The sequence below is a fragment of the Pinus tabuliformis genome, chromosome X (assembly GCF_031772625.1).
Source record: "Pinus tabuliformis cultivar Carrire ecotype Pingquan chromosome X, CPIR1, whole genome shotgun sequence".
NCBI lineage: Eukaryota > Viridiplantae > Streptophyta > Pinopsida > Pinales > Pinaceae > Pinus > Pinus tabuliformis.
The window spans coordinates 1,374,422,200-1,374,445,880 of record NC_142308.1 but is presented as its reverse complement, the minus strand read 5'-3'; positions in this window follow the sequence as shown (position 1 = coordinate 1,374,445,880).

Below are 23,681 nucleotides of genomic sequence, written 5' to 3'. Positions count from 1 at the left end.
CATCAATCTCTAAGTGGAATCAAGAACTATCAGAGAGAGGACACTAATCAAATCTCAAAAGCTGACTCACCCCCCTTGCAAACATCTATATATGGATCCCTCATCCCAGAGATCCAGAGGCTGGAATTTTGTATCTTGTAAGGAAGTGTTGCTGGTTTCTTGGTGTAACATCATAGTGTTGGGTGATCTAAGCTTTTCATGAGGTGAAGAAGGGATTTCTTGCTGAGAGGATGACGCTGGGTCAGAACAATGGGTTGTAATCCTCTTTGCTATTCTTGATTATTAATAAAGCTATTCGCGTTTTCCTCCACATTCTTGTATGATTGATGATATATGCATTTGTGTGGTCAATATATATCTGGTCCTATATTGTTTATGATAGTAGATCTCTATTCTTGGATAGTGTTATGCTGCTTTGATTCTACATGTACTCTTTGAAGCTGGGTAAAGGAGGAAGCGAGTGGCAAAGATCTATCAGAAGGGAGAGGAATCAAGAAAGGAACCAAGCACAAGACAGAGGTTGGTCTCATTTGTTCCCCTCTTATCTACTTCTCATAAAGGAAAATGAAAGTGGTTTTAGTTTGTTTGTTTCTAAGGTAGCTACCAGCCTTATTGGGACTAACAGCTCTACATAGACACTAGATTTCCCGATAACAGTCATGTCGGCTTTAGAGATCTACCCATGGTCTGTGGACCATGGGATTGTATAAAAAGGGAGTCTTAAAAGAGTCTAAGGCAATTCAGTGGAGTTGAGTCTTGTTATGTGTTATGCATGGGTCTATGAGAGCTAAGAGTGAAGAGTCTTAACGTAGGAAGAGGCTCTGTAGCTGAGTGCGCAGAGGCCTAGGGTATAAGTCTGCAGGTGAGTGCACAGACCCCTACAGTTGTGTGTGCAGGGTAGTCAGAGTCTGTACTGGAAATTTGGATTATCAATAAAGAGGAATATTCTGCAATTATCTATGTATACGTTATTTTACTTCTATTATGAATGTTGTGATTATGTTATGTTGAATACTAGAGTATGAAGTAATGCTATCTTGATGTGTGAATCTATGTATTTTACTTTGTCATATGAATGCAAGTAGGAATATCTGATTACGCGAAGATAATCGTAATGCGTGTTAAAATAACCAATACTTAAGTGAATCTAGGTAGATACAAAAGTAATAGTAATTACAGAGGCACGTAAGTGCCTGATCTATCTATTTAGGGCCTGCTAAGGACGATCGAACACTTTCGCAAAGGCTTCGAGGACAAATAAGAGAAGTACTTTGATAGGCCCTAAAGGGCTTATCGATCTGTGCAAAGGAAGGTTAGGGCAAATAATCGACATCACAACCATCTCTGGGTGCAGAAACTTGGTTCCTACATTCCCCCATACTGCTTCGAGTGAGACTTCAGTCCGTGCTCTGTGGATTGATGCTGAAAGGGCCAGAAGTGTATGGATTTGCTTGGTTGCTTAACCTTGAACCTGGGCCAGGGCCCATCAATCCAGCAAATAGGAGATAGGAAAATTCCTCGCGGTGTAGGTGGAGAAATCTAGTGGCACCATGCTTGTTTGGCCTAATGATCGGGTGGAGATCACGATAAATCCTATTATGATGTGTTCATTGTGTTGGCTTAGTGATGCAGGATGGATTATGGTAAATCCTACTTTCTATTGATGAGGGGGAGGTGGTTTAGACTCGGTATGCCCTGGTTGCTTCTTTTGGTTTGAGTCCCATATTTAGGTTTGGAATATGACATAGAGTGAATGGTTGAAGAGAGATTTGGCTCAACCATTCTATGGAAAGGTGGAACGTGGTAGTCCCATCTCTGGTTATTGCATTCATTAATGAGAAATTCATTCCCTTGATTTCCATGCGCAAATGTATTGATGTATATGTGGATTTTGATGGATGATATTTTTATGGTAATTATGTTCCTATTATGTTGGTTATATGTATATTTTATGACAATAGTATGGTATGCATCTCAACATGTTTTTACTTGTAAATGAATGGATAGTGTATCTATGGCCTAATAGATGATAATGCAACAAATGACATGAGGGAACAATGGTTCATAGCGATTCTCAGATAATTATGAGATCCCTACACTTAATTTTGTTGTTTACATTTGTAGGTTACATGTTGATGATATGTTTAACGAAATGCTTGGCATGGCTAGTAGGAGTCTTGTTATGATCTTGTTTAGATTATTGCTTTTGTATCATTGTTTACCTATATTTTTAATGATTTCAAGATATCACTCCATTCTGGGCAGTGGCCTAGGCTCTAGGCCTTAAAAAGTGGCTTAAATCCTAGGGTTACTGGCACAAAGATGGCAAATTTTGTCTTTGTTCAGTAGCAGGCAAGCGTGTGAGAGTAACTTTGGATTATTGGTCGCTCCCTTTCCCATAGCATGAGAGCGACTATGGTGTAAGAGATCTAGAACAATAGTGGGATCCAGGGACATGCTTTTTGAGTGGCTGACTTGTCTCCTGAGGGTTTTGTTGACGATGTTGGATGATTCTGTGTGATGTTTTATCATTTCCAATTCATTAAGGTCACATAGGTGTTCGAATCTAATCATAGTAGCCTCTCGTCTCATGTTTACCCCGGTTGGTATGGTTACTTGAATGGATGTGGGAGGAGGGTTTTACATGGACAAAAACTCTGGAGATCTATAACAAAATGGGTTAAGTTATTAGTCCAAGAGCCTTGGTTGGAAAAATGCATTGGAGCCCGAAAACAACTGTGGGTTGAGTTACTAGTCCTAGAGCCTTGGTTGGACAAACACTTTGGAGCCCAACAACAGTCGTGGGTTGAGTTACTAGTCATGTAAGCTAGGCTGGAACATACACTCTAAAGTCCTGGAATTCTTGGGTAGAGACCGATATGGAGATGGTTTTTGATGCCAAAACGTGAGGTGGAACCAAAGTTTTATGGGTTGAGGTGGTTTGACCTCTAGAAGCCCTGGTTCAGTTTTGATGGATTGTTCCATGAGATCCCACATTCATGCTTGGAATATGGCATGGGGTTGTTACACAATATTTTGTCACATCTCCCGCACTTCCCTATGACATACCCCAAAGTTCCCGAAACATGAACATCATGCAGTGTACTCTTTTAGATATGCAACTCAGATCCTCCCTAAAACATTGATTGGAAAATGCCTTGAGCTTCCCCTGAAGGAAATGGCTCTAAAAACCTAATTTGAGAATCATCTCTCTTATGATATTGAAAACTACGATGGTTGTCTATTACATTATTCTAGCCTCACGATGCCATCACTCAGTTTTTCTATATACCTGTGATGATCCCTAAAAGGCAATTTTCCAAAAGAGGATGAGAAACTTTGTGACTTGAAATCTTCCAAAGTGATGAGTTGGAGGTTGTTCAGTGTGGATGAGGTTGAATTCTCTCAACTTGGCCTTTGGTCTTATCCCTATGGGCTACCTCCTTGAGATGAGGGCCTACTCATATCTTTGGAGAGATCCTAACTCCCCTTCCCTGCCTATATATTCATATTTTCCCATTCCCAAAGGGTTGGTCTTTGTCTATTTGCACCCTTATGCTAAGATTGTGCCTGCATGCTACTCATTTGGCTTGGAGAAGGAGTGCTTGGAGAGATTAAGCTCTAACTTGGACATTCATTCAAGGAGATCCTATTAACATCAAGGCTTGGTTGTATGCTTCCTCCTTTCTTCTATTAATATACAAATGCTAGTTCATTTTCCATAAATGTGTATGCTTATGTATCATTTATCTTAACGCTCCTTGATCTATTAAGTAGGTTAATTTTGATTATGCTATTTGTATTTGCATGCTTTGTTGTGTCTTGATCTCTTGTGCAGGTGTTCAAATGCTGTGAGCAGCAAGACCAAGCTGTGACGCAAGTGATTCAAGGTCTTCAATAGATGAGGACATGATAACATTAGAACGAGGTAGGCCATCTTCTTTGTCTCTTATTTCAACTATAACTTAGGAAAATGTCCAGTAGATTGTCACATAGGTTTCTAGTCCCACTCATTGGTCCAGAGGGATTTTCTATGTCCACAGAGAGGATTCCTAGACAAAAAAATGGCGACTTCACTAGGGATAGTTGTAACCATTCCTTCAATAATATCGTTTGGCTAGTTAGAACAATCGTCAATTTTTTGGCTTGTCTGCATCAGTTAGGGTTTATACCATCACTGATCACTACCTTAGAGTGCTAAGTATGGATTGTTTCTTGGAATTTTTTTTTTTTTTCCATATTCCTCCCCCATAGCAGGTTTAGCTATCATAGTTGTAATGACATTATGAGTTTTTACCTATACAGTCGTGATGGAAATTTTTTTATTCACTTTTTGGTCGTGCTAAAATCATCAGTACTTTGCTATCCAAAGTAGTGATGATGACCCCGAACATCGCGGGTTTGGCTATGCAAAGTAGCGATGATAAACCAATCATCACGGGTTTGGGTATATAAAGTAGCGATGATCGTTGAATGTGACAATTTTTAAGGTTTATTCCTTAGAATCTAGTGTGTCTTGGCCCCTAAGGTCTTTTCCTATCCTGTATGCTTGGATTTGTCACTTTTTGATTGATTTTTTCGATTAATTTCCAAATTTGTCTCATTGGATTTGAAGTGAAATCTGATTGAGTTCTAGGGTTTCTAGTCAATTGCTCACCACTCAATGCTTGTTGGTGTCATTGAGATGTTTTAGCTTGGAAATCATTGGAAACATCATTTTGCATTTGTTTTGGCTTGTATTTCAATTTTTTTTTTTGTGAAAAAGAATTAGATTAGTTGCATTGAAAAGTTATTTTTTGAGATTCATCATTGAAAATAGATCACATTTTTTAGTGATTGAAAGATAAAACTTGTATTAGGTGCATCAAATCATTCAAAATGAAAAGAAAATCATAATTCATATAAATGCATCTTACTAAAGTCAAAACTGTTTTGCTTTCGAAAAGTTGCATTTAGGTTGCATTTAGGATAGTGAAAAGTCAGAATCATTTTTACTTTTGGCATTGCATTTGGAAAACAAAAATGAAAGTTAGTGGAAGGAATTTTTGCATGATGCATTATTGATTGAAATTTCTTCCCTTTATTAGTCTATCCTTCATTGAAATGAAAAGTTTTCCTTTTCTCATATTGTTGCATCATAGGTGTGCAGGTGAGATCGTTTTGAGCCTTAAAACTGAAACATAATTGAAGATAAACATTAAAACTTACCTCAATTAACCTAAGGAGCATTTGGAACTTAACACAAATATCTATAGGTTTAGGCTAGAGACATGTTCCGACGTGTTTAAACATAACGGTTGTTGTTAACTACCTGTAGTGTATCCCGGGGGTGAAATCTCGTACCAGTATGGAAGTATATAGAAGGTTCTCCAATACTTTTGGGTATATAGGAGGAACTTCAATATGATAAGTATATAGGGATGCTCTCATTGAACAGTTCTACATTAGACAGTCCTAACATAGACTTGTGCTTCCTGTACTGTCACGTATATATTTGGAGACCCCACTAGGTTACTATCCTTTAGCCATAGGTAACCGAGTTAGTTGCCTTGTAAATATGATACATCGAACAAAACATTCAGGGAGATTGGACACTGTACATTAAGTCCTTGGCTTCAACTAAGGTGTATATTTCGGTTCACAGATACTTGGTAAACCATTTTTCCTAGATTACCCCTTTTTAATTTATTTTTGTTAAAGTTATAAAATAAATTAATTGACCGCAGAACAACATCCTTCTTGTGAAAATACTGATTAGTAGATCTTAGGTTGATACTGATGGCGACATTTCCTGAGTTTACCAATCAAGGAAACCCCTCTGATGGGAATCCTAGTCTTTTTCCTTCTTTTGGAAATGTTGGTGCTCCTTGTATGACAATGTTGTCCCTTCTTGGATTTACCATTGGTCTACCAGTTTGGTTGTTTTTGACCTCGGTGGTTCTGAGTGTCCAAACTACTTTTCAACCGAGTTCTCCCCCACTTGAACAACAACTAGATCATGTTGATCCTAAAGTTGACCCATCACCTTCTTCGCCTATTTCTTCACCTTGTTCTTCCTCTTCGCTTGGTGAAAGTATCAATTCTAGTAACCAGGAAGCTAAGAAGAAGAAGAAGCAAAATATGTAAGGGGGAAACCAAGCAGTTATTTCTACAGATGCAACTGATGTAGAAAAATATTCCAACCATCCCAAAAAATTAAAATTCCCTTGCATGTTATGTAAGGGTGACCACCTGCTTCGGAATTGTCCTAGTATTCCCAAGGTCTTAGAAGTGTGGTCTACAGATTCACATTGACCTTTGTCATCAGCCTCTGGCAATCATGCCAGTGACAAACCCTCAACTAGTAACAATAAAGCTCATGGGAAAAAGGGAAAAGTCAAATTTCCTTGTAAGTTGTGTGAAGGTAATCAACCCATTCACCTTTTTCCTCTTATGTATGAATCTTCCAAAGAGTTGGAAAATCTTACAACTTATCAACCTCACCTTCCGATTGGGTATCGAAATCCTTCACTAGTTGATCAAAAGTTATCTTTGGTCAACCCCACTCTCTTTGAAAGTGAGTCTCATGATTTCGTTCTCGACCAACCATTGTTCAAGAAAATGGTAGACTTAGTTCCGCCTTCAGTTAACTGTACCTTTTCGGTAGAGAGTGAACCTCACATTGCTTAGGTTCTTATGGTTTCTTTAGTTTCAAATGAACTGGAGGGAAATACTCCTATTCCTGAGGTGCATGAGAGTAGTTATCTAGTTCCCATAGAGAAAGAGGGAAGTTCTCACGTTCCTATGACACCCCCTTCGAGTAGTTTAGTCACTTCTTTTGATTAGAGTTGAGGATAGAATTCTAACAGATGCTTCCATCTTATGTGCCTTTCTAGTTTATAGTACGAGCTTACCATATGGACGTACCTATCACAATAATATATGAGGGAGCATCTATTAGCATTCTATCCTCAACTACTTGGCAAGCTTTAGGTTCTCCGCAGCTTGTCCCCTTCAGCCAGAATATGTTAGCCTTCAACAAAGGAACTAGTCAACCATTACGGATCCTTCATAAGTTTCCTATTACTTTGGGAGGAAAGACTTTCTATATAGATGTGATGGTTATCCAAGGCCCTTTATATTTTAATCTACTCCTTGGCTGTGATTATGTTTATGTCATGGGAGCTCTTGTTTCCTCCCTCTTTTGAGTGATGTGTTTCCCGCATGAAGGAAGCATTGTGATCATTGATCAACTTACGTTCATTGGTCTTGAAACAACTCTAAATCAACCATCATCCCTTAGTGGCTCTTATATGCAAGGGGTATCACCCATACCATAGGTTAATTATGTGGCCACTTGTTCCTACCCCACATCTAATAATGATCTAGTAGGTGATCTAGTACATCATGTACAGGGGGCATTGGAGCATGATTTTTCATTTGGATCCTTGGAAATGTATCCCTTCCAGAGTGTTGTTCTCCCATATGATGAGAACCTCTTGGAAGCCATGGCCTCTTTTCGGTTGTGATAAAGGGTCTTGGATAAGATTTCCTTGTCTTGTGTCAAGCTCGTTAAAAAATGAAACAAGGACCATGGAGAAAAATTCCTTCTCTTGTGTCAAGCTCGTTAAAAAATGAAACAAGGACCATGGAGCATAGTTCCTTGTCTTGTGTCAAGCTCCTTAAAAAACGAAACAAAGTATATGAGGATAGTTCTTTTACTATTTCAACCTCACTTAAAAATGAAATAGATCCCATGAGCATAGTTCCTTTACCTGTGTCGAGCTCGTTAAAAAATCAAACAAATCCCCATCCAATTTGAGTTTTTGATTAGATTTTGTAAAATACCAATCGACTCTTTCACTTGATATCGTAAGTGAACGTTCATTCCATCCACTTAGGTGACTGAAATGAAGCTTGGGGGGCATGTTCCTCGAATTGATTCTTTATGTTGGGGGCATGAAAACTTATCTCAAGCATAGTTTATCTTTGTTTCAAGCTTGTTGCAAAATGAAACCAAACCCAAGCATATTTTGTTTCTATTTCAAGCTTGTGAAAAAATGAAACCACCTTCATTTATACTCAAGCATAGTTTCTCATGCTTCAAGCTTGTGTAAAAAGGAAACCATTCCCATTTTACATCTTGTGATTGCCGTTTCTATCAGTCGATTTTTGCCAAATGAGCCTTGATTTTCGTTCCATCATCACCATCTCTTTGGTCGATCATATGCTTTCACTTGGTTGTTTTACCCTTGCCTGAGGAACATCTACGATGAGTGGTCTTATTAGCTAGCCTCTTGATCTTTACATGTTTTAGCAGTTCCATCATCACCAGAACCAGTTGCTATCCTTTTTATACCACTTGTTCCTTCAGGAGGAGTCATCTTTTATATCTTTTAGGACTTGAAAAATGAAAAGATCGTCGAGTACTTGTCTTTTCAAACTCGTTAAATTAAATGAATTGACGTCGTCTTAGTATATGTTTACCACTTTTTCGAGCCGAGATTGATTATTTACGAAGAAGGTACACCTTGGTCGACATGATCAAGAGGTTTTCTCGAATATTGTTTTCTACCTTTTTAGGTTTGAGGGACAAATTACGAAAAGGGACATGATGGAGTTTTATTTTTCGTCTATTTTTCAAACTCTCTAAACATGAAAAAGATACCGAGTTATTCTTACGAAAACTCATTAAAGTTTTTTACGACGAAAGACTCGTCACCGTGATGAGATCGAGTTTCTCCTTCTTAGGGATCGTAAAATGTACTAGGATGGATTCATTCGAAGAATGAACTTATAGAAAAGAATATGTTATCCCATTCAAGATTGTGATAAAAATAATTGGGGTACTCTCTATAAATAGCGGGCAAAAATGAAAATGAAACAACCTTTGTATAGACAGCATGTCACTCTTGAACATGACACTCTTCTGCTTCTCGTGTCGAGTTTGGGATATCCTCACTCAGTCACTTGTCCTCTCGGGTTTGGATGATCCATTTTTACCTCTCATCTGACTATTCCAATTCATCATCATGACCTTTAGTCCTATCTTGAGTCAAATGTTGCCACACTTCGGAGTCGTGTTACCAACATTCAAGAGAAGTCCTATTTACAGTCTATTACCTATACATTGTTTGACCCATTATTACAGTCATGGATCTCATTCATTTAATTCCACTTTATTCCTTGTTTCATGTCGATGATGGGGAAATCATCATGACCCTCCTTCGATGGGTCACTTCCTATCGACTTCAGTTCATTATTCGGGAAGATGACTTAGAAAATCCATTTTAGTGCCTTAGAGCTTGCACGCCTTAATGGAAAACTCTTTACATCTGATGACAATTTTTTATCATCGGCCTTCGATTGGATGATTCTATGAGTGTTCGACTTTAACTTCATTTTCAAATTCACGGATTGTATCGTCGTACCTTGAGAGTCATTTTCATTATTGGTGGTTTCTTTCATGCCTGTTAATGGTCCACATCATTAGACGGTAAATAGGTGGTTTTATAGCATGTTTGACTTCGACACATTCATTCGCATGTTAGAATTCATACTTTGATTGTGTTGAGATGTAGCGCAAGACCCTGTGTCTTGTCTGATATGACTCAGGATGTGTGGAGTTATGTGCTATTCATGATTGTACACATGTTTCTGCTATATAGATAGTTGTGACCATACTGTGGGACTTTATATTTATGATGGTCATTCTATATCATATGGCTGCATCCATGCCTTGGATCTTATATTTACAGATGATCCTTCTCATTTGGATGGCTACGCCCATGCCATGGATCCTTTCATATAGTCCTTATTATCCGGATGGTTGCGTCTATACCGTGGATTCATGTTTGATATTAGATATGCATATGTATATGCATCCTTGATTTGTAAATCCCCTAGCAATGTTTGTTCTCTTCCTTTCAAAAGCTCGTAAATAATCTCAGCCATCACTCCCCGTTCTGCCTTCATGCTTTAGGGGGCATCTATTACATATTATTTTGGCACACTCTCGCACTTCCCTGTGACATACCCTGAAGTGCCTGAAACATGACCATCATGTGGTGTACTCATTCAGATATGCAGCGTAGATCCTTCCTAAAGCATTGATTGGAAAACGCCTTGAGCTTTCCCTGAAGGAAATGGCTCTAAAACCCTAATTTGAGAATCATCGCTCTTATGATACTGAAAAACCACAGTGGTTGCCTGTTGCACTATACTAGCCCCACGATTCCATCGATTTGTTTTCTTGTATACCCACGATGATCCCTAAAAGGCAATTTCTGAAAGAGGATGAGAAGCTTCGTGATATAGAAGCTTCCAGAGTGATGAGTTGGAGGTTATTTAGCACGGATGACATCAAATTCTCTCAACTTGGCCTTTTGGTCTTGTCCCTATGAGATACCTCCTTGAGATGAGGGACTACTCCTATCTTTGGAGAGATCCTAACCCCCTTTCCCTACTTATATATTCATCTCTTCCCATTCCCAAAGGGTTGGTCTTTGTCTATTTGCACCCTTATGCTAAGATTGTGCCTACATGCTACTAATTTGGCTTGGAGAAGGAGTGATTGGTGATTAAGCTTGGACTTGGACATTCATTCAAGGAGAGCCTATTGACATCAAGGCTTGGTTGTATGCTTCCTCCTTTATTCTATTAATATACAACTACTGGTTCATTTTCCATAAATGTTTATGCTTATGTATCATTTATCTTAACGCTCCTTGATCTGTTAAGTAGGTTACTCTTGATTACGATATTTGTATTTTCATGCTTTGTTGTGTCTTGATCTCTTGTATAGGTGTTTAAACATTGTGAGCAGCAAGAGCAAACTCGTGACATAAGTGATTCAAGGTCTTCAACAGGGGAGGACGTGATAGCATCAAAATGAGGTAGGCCATCTTATTCATCTCTTATTTCAATTGTAACTAAGGAAAATATCCAATAGATTGTCACGTAGTTTGCTAGTCCCACTCATTGGGCTAGAGGGATCGTCTCTGTCTGTAGAGAGGATTTCCTAGACAACAGGGGGTGATTGGCTGAAGAGAGAAATGGCTCAGCCATGTCTATGGTCGAGTGGTTTGTGGAAGTCCCAAACTTGGTTGGCCTTTGCACCATTAGTATGAGGTTATTTCTCCTTGTTAGTTCATGAGTATTATACTGGTTGATATGTGGATTATATGGTTGTTGTTTCCTTGGTATTTCTGTTGTTATTATGTTGGTTATGAACATGTATTATGACAGTGACTATGTATGGCTCTCATCATGTTTTTACTTGTAAATGAATGGACAATGTATCTATGGCCTAACAGATGAAACTGAAGATAATGTGTTGAGGCATCAACGCTTCTTAGCGATTCTCAGATAATTATGAGACCCTTATTCTCAGTTATGCTATTAATACATGTAGTTTTCATGTTTGTGACATGTTTGACGAAATTCCTGTCATGGATAGTAGGGGTCTAGTCTAGTCCTTCTTGACGTTTTTTCATATGTATCTTTGTTTCGTTGTGAAATTTCATTTTTGAAGGTTTCATTGAGTTATGGGTAGTGACCTAAGCTCTGGGTCTAAAAAAGTGGCACAAATCCCAAAGTCGCAAGCACAGTACTAGGGAAAAAAGTCCCCAAATGCTCCCTTTCCCTTGTTGTGGGAGCGTCTGGAGCCTCCTAGACTCACCCTAGTCCATATCAAGGGAGTGTCGAGGGGTTTGATGCATTAAAACTTCAACTGGTCTTAGGGGCTAGTTACCTGAGTGGTTCGGATAGCTCCTGGGAGTTATGTTTCTGATGTGGAAGGTCTATGTGACGTGTTCCACCGGTTCCACTTCCTTAACTGACACATAGGGAGTGGAATCATATCATAGTAACTTATCATCACATGTTTACCTCGGTTGGCTGGTTACGTGGGTAGAAGTGGGATGAGGGTGTTACAAAGTGGTATCAGAGTGGGTTGCGCTCTCTTTAGGTCACTGACGATACCACATAGTGGTATTAGAACGAGTTTCGTTCTCTTTGGGGAACCTCATACAGAAAATTAATAGCTGTAAGTGTAATCACTGTGCTTTGATTCTTGAATTGATGGCATGAGATAGTTTTGTGTTGTACAAGGAGTCTACAGTCTAGACTCTACACAGTACACAGTCACACTGCACAAAGCCTAAAAATCTATGGGTTGTAGCATATAATTTCATAATCATAAATGATAAAAGTTTTATCATAAAATAGTGACATAATCATAAATGATAAAACATTGACCTTATAATGACTGTATATTGACTTGATAACGGCAGTGTTCATGTGATGATAGCTGTAGTGTTCATGTGACTTCAAAATAGCTACTATGTATTGTAAATTTGTAATTTAAATTTACTAATTTGTTTCTGACTGTAATACAAATTATATTTTTCTGATTTGAAGGCTGAAGAAATTTAATTTGTTTCAATTTTTTTTTGTGCCCAGGTTTAAATTCAAGTTCAAAGTTTAAAACAAAATGCCAAGGATTTTGGACGCTACATGGGAGTTTGGTGAACTTGATACTACACTCGAAATTGGGGGGGTCAATAGAATGTATTTGACTTGCAAGTTGTGTGGAAAGCATATTTTAGGAGGTATCAACAGATTAAAATTCCATTTGGGGCAAAATGTTGACCTTTGCACAAATACAACTCCAAAAATCATCCGACAAGCCATTCAATCATTGATGGATAAAGAGGACGGAAAGGACACTAGGGCAGCACTAAAAAACCAAATTGTAGGGGCCTTAAGAGGGGGGAATTCAGAGTGGCAGTGCTTATTCAAAAGCATCACCTTCCTCACCCATAGGTCCCAGCCCCTCATCTATCTCATCTTTTTTTGTTCCTAGAACCACAACTGGTGCACAACTTGGGATCAAATCAACAATGAAAAAAAGGAAAAGGTAGAAGTTGATAGGGTGGTCAGTAAGTTTCTTCTATGGAGTGATGTTCCTTTCAAAATTTCCAAGACAAACCCATTCTACCAGCCTATGTTTGATGTTGTTGCTATCGTTGGACCGAGGTACAAAGCCCCCACCTTTGCAGAATTGAGAGGGCCTCTTCTTCAAGATGAAAAGACTAATTGCACTGCTATATTGGCAGAGTTTAGGGCATCATGGGAACAAACTAGATGCACAGTAATGTCATATGGTTGGACTGACTAGAAGGGTAGGACCCTTCTTAAATTTTTGGTTAGTTGTCCCAAGAGGACAATGTTTATGAAATCTGTTGATGCATCTACACACATTAAAGATGCACGTACATTATGTGAGTTTTTCGACATCTTCATTCAGGAAGTAGGCCTAAGCAATGATGTCCAAGTCATAATGGACAACGCTGCAAGTTATGTTGCAGCTGGAAAGATGCTTATGGAGAGGTATCCTAACTTGTTTTGGACACCTTGTGCTGCTCATTGCATTGACTTGATGTTGGAGGATATAGGTAAGATTCCTATTGTGAGGGATATTGTTGAATCATCCAAGAGCATAACAAAATTTATATATAATCATGCATTTGTACTTAGCTTGATGAGAAAATACACCATTACACAATTTGCCACTACTTTCATATATCTTCAGTCTCTGTTGAATTCTATGTGGTATGTAAAGAGCATGTTTCTCTTAGTGGATTGGCATTCTTTATCTATTAGCCGCAAACCAGAGGGAGAGGGCATATGCAGACTAGTTTCATATGATCAAAGCTTTTGGGTAGGAGTAGAGGAGGTGTGTGCCATTTCAAAACCTTTGTTAAGAGTTCTTCGGTTGGTTGATGGAGATAAGCCCGCAATGGGCTACTTGTATGAGGCCATGGATAGGGCCAAAGAAGGCATTCGTGCTTATTATGCCAATAATGGAGACGAGGGGTTAGAGAAAAAATATGTCATATGGAGAGTGATTGATCAGCGATGGAACAATACCCTCCATCACCCCATTCATGCTACAGGTATCTACCTCAACCCTGCATTTTCTTACGCCTGTGGTTTTAGATTTGATGCTGAGGTGATGGATGGATTCTTCACTTGTGTTAAGAGGATGGTGCCATTTGAGCAATAATGTGAAGATATTTCTAAAGAAATGGAGGTTTATAGGATGGGAGGTGGCACATTTGGTTTTAACATGGCTATTAAGAATAGGATGACCAAAAGGCTAGGTAAGCTTCAGTTTGTTTCAAACTTTCAAGTTTATAATTTCAATGTTTTTTTTTTATGTTTCTCATATTTCTTTTAACTTGTAGATGCTTGGTGGACAAGCTATGGTGCCAAAGTACCCCATCTCCAAAATCTTGCCATTCGACTGCTCAGCCAAACATGCAGACCTTTGGGTGTGAGTGCAACTGGAGTGTATTTGAAAAAATACATAGCAAAAAGCGCAACAGATAAAAAGATTTCAAATTAAATTTTTTGAATTCATTTGATTGGACAATATTGCTACCACCAACTCCCAATCTCTTCATTTAAGTTGTCTCCCAACAACAATCTAAGGGAGGTGGACCCTACATAAATGGAATGAAGGAGGACTAGTTGGGAACCAACCAGTTAGGGAGACACAATTGAGTAACCAAATACTTTTTTAGATCTACCAAGACTTAAATGATTCAATTTAGACAATTGATATCAGTGCCTTATGGATACAACTATCTTGCTAAGAAATGTAGGACCAAGTACAAGATGGGAAATTGGTACAAAGGAAATATTATTATGATATGAGATGCAAGATGTGATTAGTAAAGGGAAGAGTGAGTAGTCTTGAGGTAAGATCTTTTAAGGCTCAAGTACTTAGTATTGATTAAATTTATGACAAGAGTACTTAATTAAATAAAGATACAATCTTATACAACGCAAAGTGCTAACAAGATATACAAGATAACCAAGATGTAATTGCTTGCTTATAAGATATATGCTTTCAAGAGTGAACTGTCAATATGTCCAAAGGAAAGATTACCATCCAAAATAGATGGCCAATTAATGACAATAATGGTGATAAGAAAAATTATTTACTTGGGACAATAGAGCAATGTAAGATACCAATGTCAATTATGAGATTGCCAATGAGGACAATTTTGATTTCCAACAAAGTTGTCAATATGCTCATATCTAATTCAACAAGCTGTTATGCAATCAACGTCAAATGAATTACTTAATGTAATCTTCAGATTATAAAACTCATAAGAAATAAAGATTTAGAGTTATAACAACGTTCTTGTAAAAACCAAAAGGTAAATGATGAAAGCAATATACTTCTGTCAATATATTTCTTACCCAATGTAGACAAATTATTTAGAGTACTTGAAATCACTTTTTCATTTAGATCTTGAGAATTTACGAATGCATCAAATTATTTATATTTCAATGAATTTAATTTGATGTAAATGATCCAAATCAGTGCCCAGAATCACTATTTGCCAACATTATACTTCTTAGCCAACACTAATATTGAAACTTACTTGCACACTCAGATTTGAAACAGCAAAAGAGCACTTATGTTTCAGCAAACGAGTATGTTCAGAACAACAAGGAGGAATAAGGTAGTGACAAGCAAAAATGATGATAACATTGATTTTAATCTTCAAAACAATCTTAAAATTATCACTCCTTTTAAGGCTATATTGGAAGCAAGCAGACAACAAATAAGTCTATAGATTAATGATGACAACAGTCCTCCAAATCAATGAAATTACTAGTAATGCATAGACCTAGAAATGAAAATGATTTCCTAGTAAGGCAGGTTGTATTTTTTATTACTTATTATTCCACTGCATTAAATATTTTATTTACAAATGGATTGTTCTAAGCTTCAGCTCCCAATCTCAAAACCACTGCTAATCAAAAGATGAGCTTGTAAACTCAGAAAATACTACTGTTATGGAAATATTACCTTGTTGTGGGTAGGAAGTAAGTAAACGAAGAGTTTAAAAGGAAAGAACTCATAAATCTACCCATAACTTCTTCAAACTTCAACACTCTTGTAACCACTACAAACTATGTAAGAATTATTTAAATAATAACCAAAAAGTTGGATTTCTGACTAAATTGAAGTGGAAATGATGGCTTGAAGCCTTGAGAGAAGGTTGTGTTAAGGAAATTAGGGATAGTGTTAAGGCTTTGAAGGGTCTATAGGCCACACCAAGGGAGGAGAAATGGTGAATAAAGGTTGCGGTGAGCCTACAAAGGAGAAGAGACTACAACACAATGGAAGTTGAGGGAAACACAAGAGAATTTGAGGGTTGGACAAGGCCGAAGGCAAGAAAGGAGGAGCTTCGCTGAGCTGCTAGGGTGTAGAGAAGGAAGGTTGGGAAATGGTGGGTGAAGGCCCATGACAGTAGGGAGGTATAAGGGTTAAAGCAACTTTAAACCAATAGACAGAGGGTGATGGAGGGGCAACATTGAGTTTCTAAGGTAATGCTACTAGGAAGGAAAGGCTTGTAGGTAGGAGAAAAGGATAGGTAGGGAAGAAGGGAGCTAGGCCAGTGCGTTTGGAGAGCCCTCAGGACCAACATTGGGCCTTTAGGCTCTAAAAAAAATTACCCACACTTTATCAAAAAACAAATTGGTGGAAAACCCCGACTTGAAAATGAAATTACTTGACTGAAAATAGTTTTCGAGTTTGTTTATCCCTGCAAACGATATTTGTGCCTAGATATTGCCCTCCAAGGTCTAGATCTGGCACAGATATGAATATTTCCTTAGCTTATTTCTCATATCTATTCCTGCACAAGTGAAAAGATAAAAACCCAATACCCAATATGTACAAAAATAGAGAAATTCCGAAAAATCCAAGTGTTAAAATTCAAAATTATGTTAAAAATATTCAGATCTATACAAGTAAATTACAAATCTATACAAGTTATAGATCAGTCCCAAGGGTTATCTCAACTAGTCGAGTCCCTGTTTTGAAGTGCCTCGCCAATCGGGAGGTCACCGAGTCAATTCTCCTCGACACCCTTGGGGTTAGGCCCTACTAGTCTAGCCGATGGGCTTTAAAAGATTCCCTTTGGGGTTGATTTGCCCAAATTTTCCTTTGGATGTAATGGCCACCTAGTGTCCATGAACCACATCGTAAAAAAAAAAGTAAGTTACGGATCTATACAAATAATTTATACATCTATCAGATATGAGGAGTATGAGTCAAACTCCACTCCCACATTTGTAGAGCTAAGGCTCTTTCTAGCCATATCTATCTATTTAGCACAATTTTTAAGAGATAAATAATTTTAAAAGAGGTACTAACCCAAAAAACCCTGCAAGAGAAGCTTTGTTAGATAAATCCTAGGGTTTCAATCAAGTGGGATCTTCAAATCGTATGCTTTAGGAGTCTGCTGGTCCAAATGAGAACTTCCCCAAATGCCCAAATTTTTAAGTACGAATGATTTCTGCAAACACTAGATCAAATTGTCAGATCTATAGAGATATAAAATAACAATATAATCTTCAATAATTAGAGATACTTACTAATTCAATCAAATTAAATTTTCTGCCTTACATCTAATAAACTAAGCAACATACCTGTGCAATAGATTATTCCATGAGAGATATTAATTAGCAATTCATTAATAATATTGAGCAAAACAATAGAGAGAAAAATAACCATAGAATCTTGAGGGTGAAGTTCGGTGGAGGATGGCGATGGCTGGTGAGCGTAGGGTTTCAGCAGGAAAGCTCGTTGCCACCGCCGCCCCCACGGTTTCGTTCGACGCAGGATCGGCTTGGAGAAGGGACGCAACATCCATAGCGCCCAAGGATGGCCACAGGCTTTGGCAGGGAAGTATGATGGTAAGATGGACCAGGGAACTCAGGTAACGGGTCTCTTAACCCCTTTCTTGGCCCGATGCGTTTCCATGAGGGCGTCGATGGGTACTCCTCTTCATCGCTCAGGATTTTATGTTAAAAATATTTTGACCCTCACTCTGTTTGAAGATGAAACAGCCTCCTACGTGGGCGATGTATCTTGGAGCGACTGCTTTGTCTGCGTTAAGGAGGAACAGATCCGCCTGCGAATGCCCATTTTTGGTATACTGCGGGCCCGATCTGCCGCACTGTTGATGCCTTTAACACGGATCCGATTTGCCGACCTAGGGCCGATCTCAGATCAAGTATGGGCAGGGAAAAAGGACCTGGCCTTCCAGAGTATTGAGATCCATCCGTTTTCGGTAGAGCAGATCAGGGCTCCGCATGGTAGGATCGGGATGGATCTACCAGATCCGGACAGAGATAGGCAGAAACAAAATGATATTTTGTCAGATCCAGATTACAAATCTGAAAATCGGGATTTGAGCAAGGCAGATATAGCAGATTTGAAACAAATCTTCATCAGATCTACAGAAGGCAGACACATTTGTGTGCAGATCTGGGAACGAATGAGTATATGGGAGCTAAAAAAAAGAGGTACAGGACAGATTGGGAATTCCAGTGGCACTCCAAATCCTAATATATTCTGGGGTATGCATGCAGGAACAACACACTCTCCAGTATTACAAGGTTGCAAAGGATTCAACAATAATCCTCAACCACCGTTTGCGAGGTGGATCTAAGGGATCTACATCAAAACCTACAGGATCCTACCGCGACGTAGCAAAAGGGAAAGAACCCCAAAAGGGGAAAGAACATTCAGCTGTTAATACACCTCCAGGGCAGTATATTGTGGATGAAGTACCAGAGAGCCCCTCCATTCCGCTGGATATCCCAGAGGTACAGGGCATTTTCTCAGATCTACAAAAAAAAGCAGTTATTTGTAGATTTAACGGCTTCTGGCCTAAAACGGATGCTTTGTACCAATGGATCCACACGGTCTGGACAACAAACTGCCAGATCCATCTATGCTCGAAGGGTTTCTTCATAGTAATCTTTCGCGTTGAAGAAGAAAAGGAAAAAGCACTCACTGAAGGACCATGGTTCTGGGGCAGTGCGGGATTATTTGTTACCCCTTGGTTCCCGGAGTTTGATCCAAATACCATGGTGGTATCAAGGATGCCGGTATGGGTAAGGTTGCATAACCTTCCGATACATTTTTGGCACTTCAAGACCTTATCAGTTATAGGAAACACCCTTGGGAAAATGTTAAAGATTGATACTGAGAGACATTTAAAAGGAATCTTTACCTTTGCTAGAATATGTGTTGAGGTAGATCTCAGCCAAGGGTTACCGGAAAGCATCATTCTGCATTTCAACAATACTCAGTGGAAACAATCTTTGGACTATGAGAATACAGCTTTCAGGTGCAGGGGATGTCAACAAACAGGCCATCTGTTCAATGCATGCAAAAGCCTTAACAAGAGCAAGCCACAACAAAGGAAGCACAAAGGATGGCAGAACATAGATGATGTCATAAAGAAGAGAACCACGGGAAAGAAAGCTCCCTCAGTATCAGAAGAGGAAGAAACAGAAGCAGAGGAGGATGATACCACCATCGAGGAAGTTGAAATAGAGAACCAGAAGGAAAATATAGTAGTCAACAAGGATTCACAGCCACTCTCAAATCAGGCAGAGACCCAGCAAAATCAGGCAGAGATGACAAGCGTGGATCAAAGCATGGGAGGTATCAAACGGCAACATCACTCAGACACTTCAGATTCAGATAAAGAAACAGGGCATCCGAATGTAACAACACAGTTAGTCATTGCTTCAGCCGAGGCCACTGTGGGAGAGTGGCGCAAGGTTGAAAAGAAAAAGGGGAGAAAAACCTGAAGCGTGAGTTTTACTCACAGCCGAAAGTCAGGCCTTTTACCCCTTTTTTCTCTTCTCTTTTCTCTTCTTATTTCTTTGTGCACGTTAGTTTCCTAACGCTGCGGGCCATATGGCATCTCACTGAATGCTCTATTGCATATGCTGGTGTAACTTTTCATTAATTCTTTAATAAAAGGTTACCGTTTTTTCCTTTGGAAAAATATTGAGCAAAACATTAAAAATAATATTACCATAAAATACCAGAGAGGAACACCACCATAAATAAAACCCTAAAGACTTTGTGTTGTTATTATTCAAGAAATATTACAAGAGAGCTTCGAGAGCTAGTACATGATCTAAAAGATTGGATCATTTGTGAGACAAATGACCTCTAATTAATAGATTAATTCTCTAACGGCTAGTTGGATTAATCCACGTCAAAGTAATCTTGACCATTGATAATGATTTAATTATCTTTTAATATTCTTCGTCCAAATTATTTTATTTTTGAGGAAAATTAAAAGTTTTCATCTTTAATCAACTCAAAATTAATTATTTTGAGTTAATTTCCTCTAAAAATTGATTGACTTAACTACTAAGGCCCAATGGTCCAAAATCTCTTGAACTTTTCAATATTCCCTTGGTTGGGCACCTCCAAAAATTAATTTCTCTAGGACCCACGAATTTTACCTTTTGGAGATTAATTTTTCCTAAGACACAAGATTAATTAAATTTATGGCTTAGGATTTTAACTTATTTTTGCTATAAAATTTAATTAATTGAATCAAGAGGGGATTAATAATTTTTCCAACCCTCTAATATTTTAGCCATGGTGTCTAAATGTGAGGGACTATGCATGAAAATATTTTTTTACATCAATATATTACAATTTAATACATGAAGACGGAAAACTCATTTGTTATAGACCCTCATTTATAAAACCCCATTCTGCGACTCAATATGATCTTGTATACCAAGTAATTTGTAATAAAGCAATTTAGCCAATTATCTTAAATTACTCCCAAATTACTTTTATAGAGACTTGACTACAACACTAGGACTTACCTAAGGTCTTGACAACAAAATTCACCCTAGCTTTGGGGTGAGGCTAAAGGGAAAAAATCTGCCAATCATCCATGTTTAAAAACTTACATGAATTGGTTAGACGAAAAACCTCCTAGGATAGAAATCATCATCAAAATAGTAGGCTTACCTAGGTTGTTACATACATAGGCGGTCTTACTAGGATCATTTCCACTATAAACTTGCAGAATGGATTTACAATTTTACAAAATGATGGTTTATGGTGGTGATGAAATCTAAATGTTCTCATTGCTCAAACATGATGGAATATTCTTGGGAAAATGTGCACTGCGATGGGATAGTTTATGTGGAGTGGTCAGCAAGGATGTTGGATCTACTTCTTATTTCCTTAGATCTTACTTTTGTTGTTGATATTGTTTTCTAGAAGTTTCTTGGGTTCTTTTGGTGTTTTTACGTGCATGCAAACTAGACTCACCCTTTTGAAATCCAATACTAGATTTATTCAATGGTGATCTCTTGATGTCAAGCAAATTATCCAAGGCTATCATGCTCTTCTCCATCTTCCAGTTCTTTCTCAAGGAAACCAATTATGCTTCTAATTTCTCAACCTCTTCTAATTTCACTTGGTATTTCTTCCACATACCTTCCTCAATTTTTTCTAATTCAGCCAACTTAATCTTTAAGTTGAAAATTTCTTCCTTGAGTTTGGTCTCCTTATCATCACATACATGCAATATTTTTTCTTGATCCTTGCATGTAGTTGTTAGTCTTGAAATCTCAGCTCTAAGAACCTTAACAACATTCTCATCTTCATTATGTGCTTCATCATGATCTAAATCTGAATCCTCAAAATTGTAACTCAAAAGAAAATCATTAAAAGTTATACCTTTGGATTCATCATTTTCTAATCTCTTCTCATCATCCACTGAATCATGTGCACTGGAAGAATGAGACTCTTGTGGCTGAGATTGTTGTTTCTGGAGGCTCATCTTTTTGTTATTCTTCTTATTTCTCTTCTTCTCATTTTCCTTATTGATCACCAAATATGGATTCTAGCTTGTCCCACATGTGTTTTGCATGTTTCAAACCCACTAGTCCCTTCATGTCATTGTCATGAAGATTCATGTAGATTATGCATTGTGATTATGCGTCTTGATGTAAAACTTCGTTTGCAATTGGATATTTTCCACAACCTTCACATACTACTCTCCAAATGTTAGATCCACAAGCTAATAATTGATATTTTACATTTGTGTGTCATACCTAGTAATTTGTGGTAGTGAGGATGACCATTCTGGAAAAAAAAAAAAAAAATCCGCCAAAAAACCCCAGATCTACTCTCGAGTAATGAAGTTGCAACTAAGAGCCCTTCACTGATACGAATTGTTGGAAATATTATAGCACTATTGGGGGAGGGGGTTGAATTGGTAGTGTGATCTATAAATAATTTTTACCAATTTAAACTTCAATTATTAGATTACATATGTTAACCAAGAGCTAATAAACATCATAGCATGTGCATCATATAAACATAATAGCCTGTCCATCATATAAACATAATCGAAAACCATAAGAAGCAACAAAACAATAAACATGCACATCACATCAATCACACATGAGACACAAGATTTCTGGTGGAAACCCTTCCGGGAGAAAAAAAAAACCCTTGCTACTGCTACCCTGCTCTGAATTTCTATTATGTCAAGCAATGATCTTTTACATAGCTAGTTGACTCCCATCAAAATGGAGACTCAATATCATATATAAAATGCATACTAATGATCATATCGAAAGACACTTTTCTCTATGGATCTATGGACCACCATCCACTGAAAGCCACCACGATCATCTGATCCTCACCCAACTCTGTTTGGACTATCCAACTACCATTCAATTGAGAAATTTATTCCTTTCACTAAAGCTTCGATATCACTACTCCACCTCCATGAAGTCACTTCTCCTCATCACTATGTAGACCTCCTTTCATCTATTTTCAAACCATATCCAATACACTATGCTGAATAAGAAATCTGCTTTGCATACATGTTCTCAATAGCAAGCTCTCATCATCAAATAAAAGATAAACAAGTAAAATTGTGGCCACATCCATCTAAATACAATCAGACCCTCACAACAAAATAATGTCGCATAAAACAATCATAACAAAGAGACACTATGGCTATGTGCCAAATGCATCAGAAACTCTTGCCTAAAACAAGTGTGATAATCATCAACATAAACACTACCCAACAACATACCAAACTTATCCAAATGATCTCTATTGCAGCGACTTCAATTCTAGCCCATTCTATAGCATGCTTCAGATCTGCTCATTACTCAATCAATAACACTCATATACTGAAGAATCTAGGCTCTACTCAAGGTATGAAGCATAATCTCCTTCTCTGATACCTTCTCACCCTCATACAACATCATCAACTCACAATCAACAACCACAAAGCTCACAGGACAAGAATATAAAACATGTAGGGCGAAATTGAGATTGGGGCTAGGATCAAAGGTGCAAAAAATGGACCAAATCAATCCACTAAGCCCACTACTTGTGCACTAAATGCATTCACATCATGAGAGGACATTTTCAAACCATTTCCAGCCTTTTTCACTTTTTCTAGAAACCTCTTAGGAATTTCCAAGCTAATCTCCTTCCAAATAACATGAGGAATGCAGAAAAATTCTGTTCAAATCCCTCAGTAGCATGCATGCCATTGTGTCCATGTGACATTGGCCTACAAATAATCCCATAGGCTTGCCTCCATGTGACTGGAGCCTTCCAGTCACTCCCATAGGCTTAACTACATGTGACTATGGCTAAATGAGAGAGAAAACACCATGCCTTCAATTTAGAACCACTGCCACCCATTGGATTACCTTCTTGAGTATATTTACTATCCTCCAGACCTCTAACTTGGCCTCTAACACATCTACAATAATAGCAAGCATGCCTCCCAAGTGTCACTACTAAG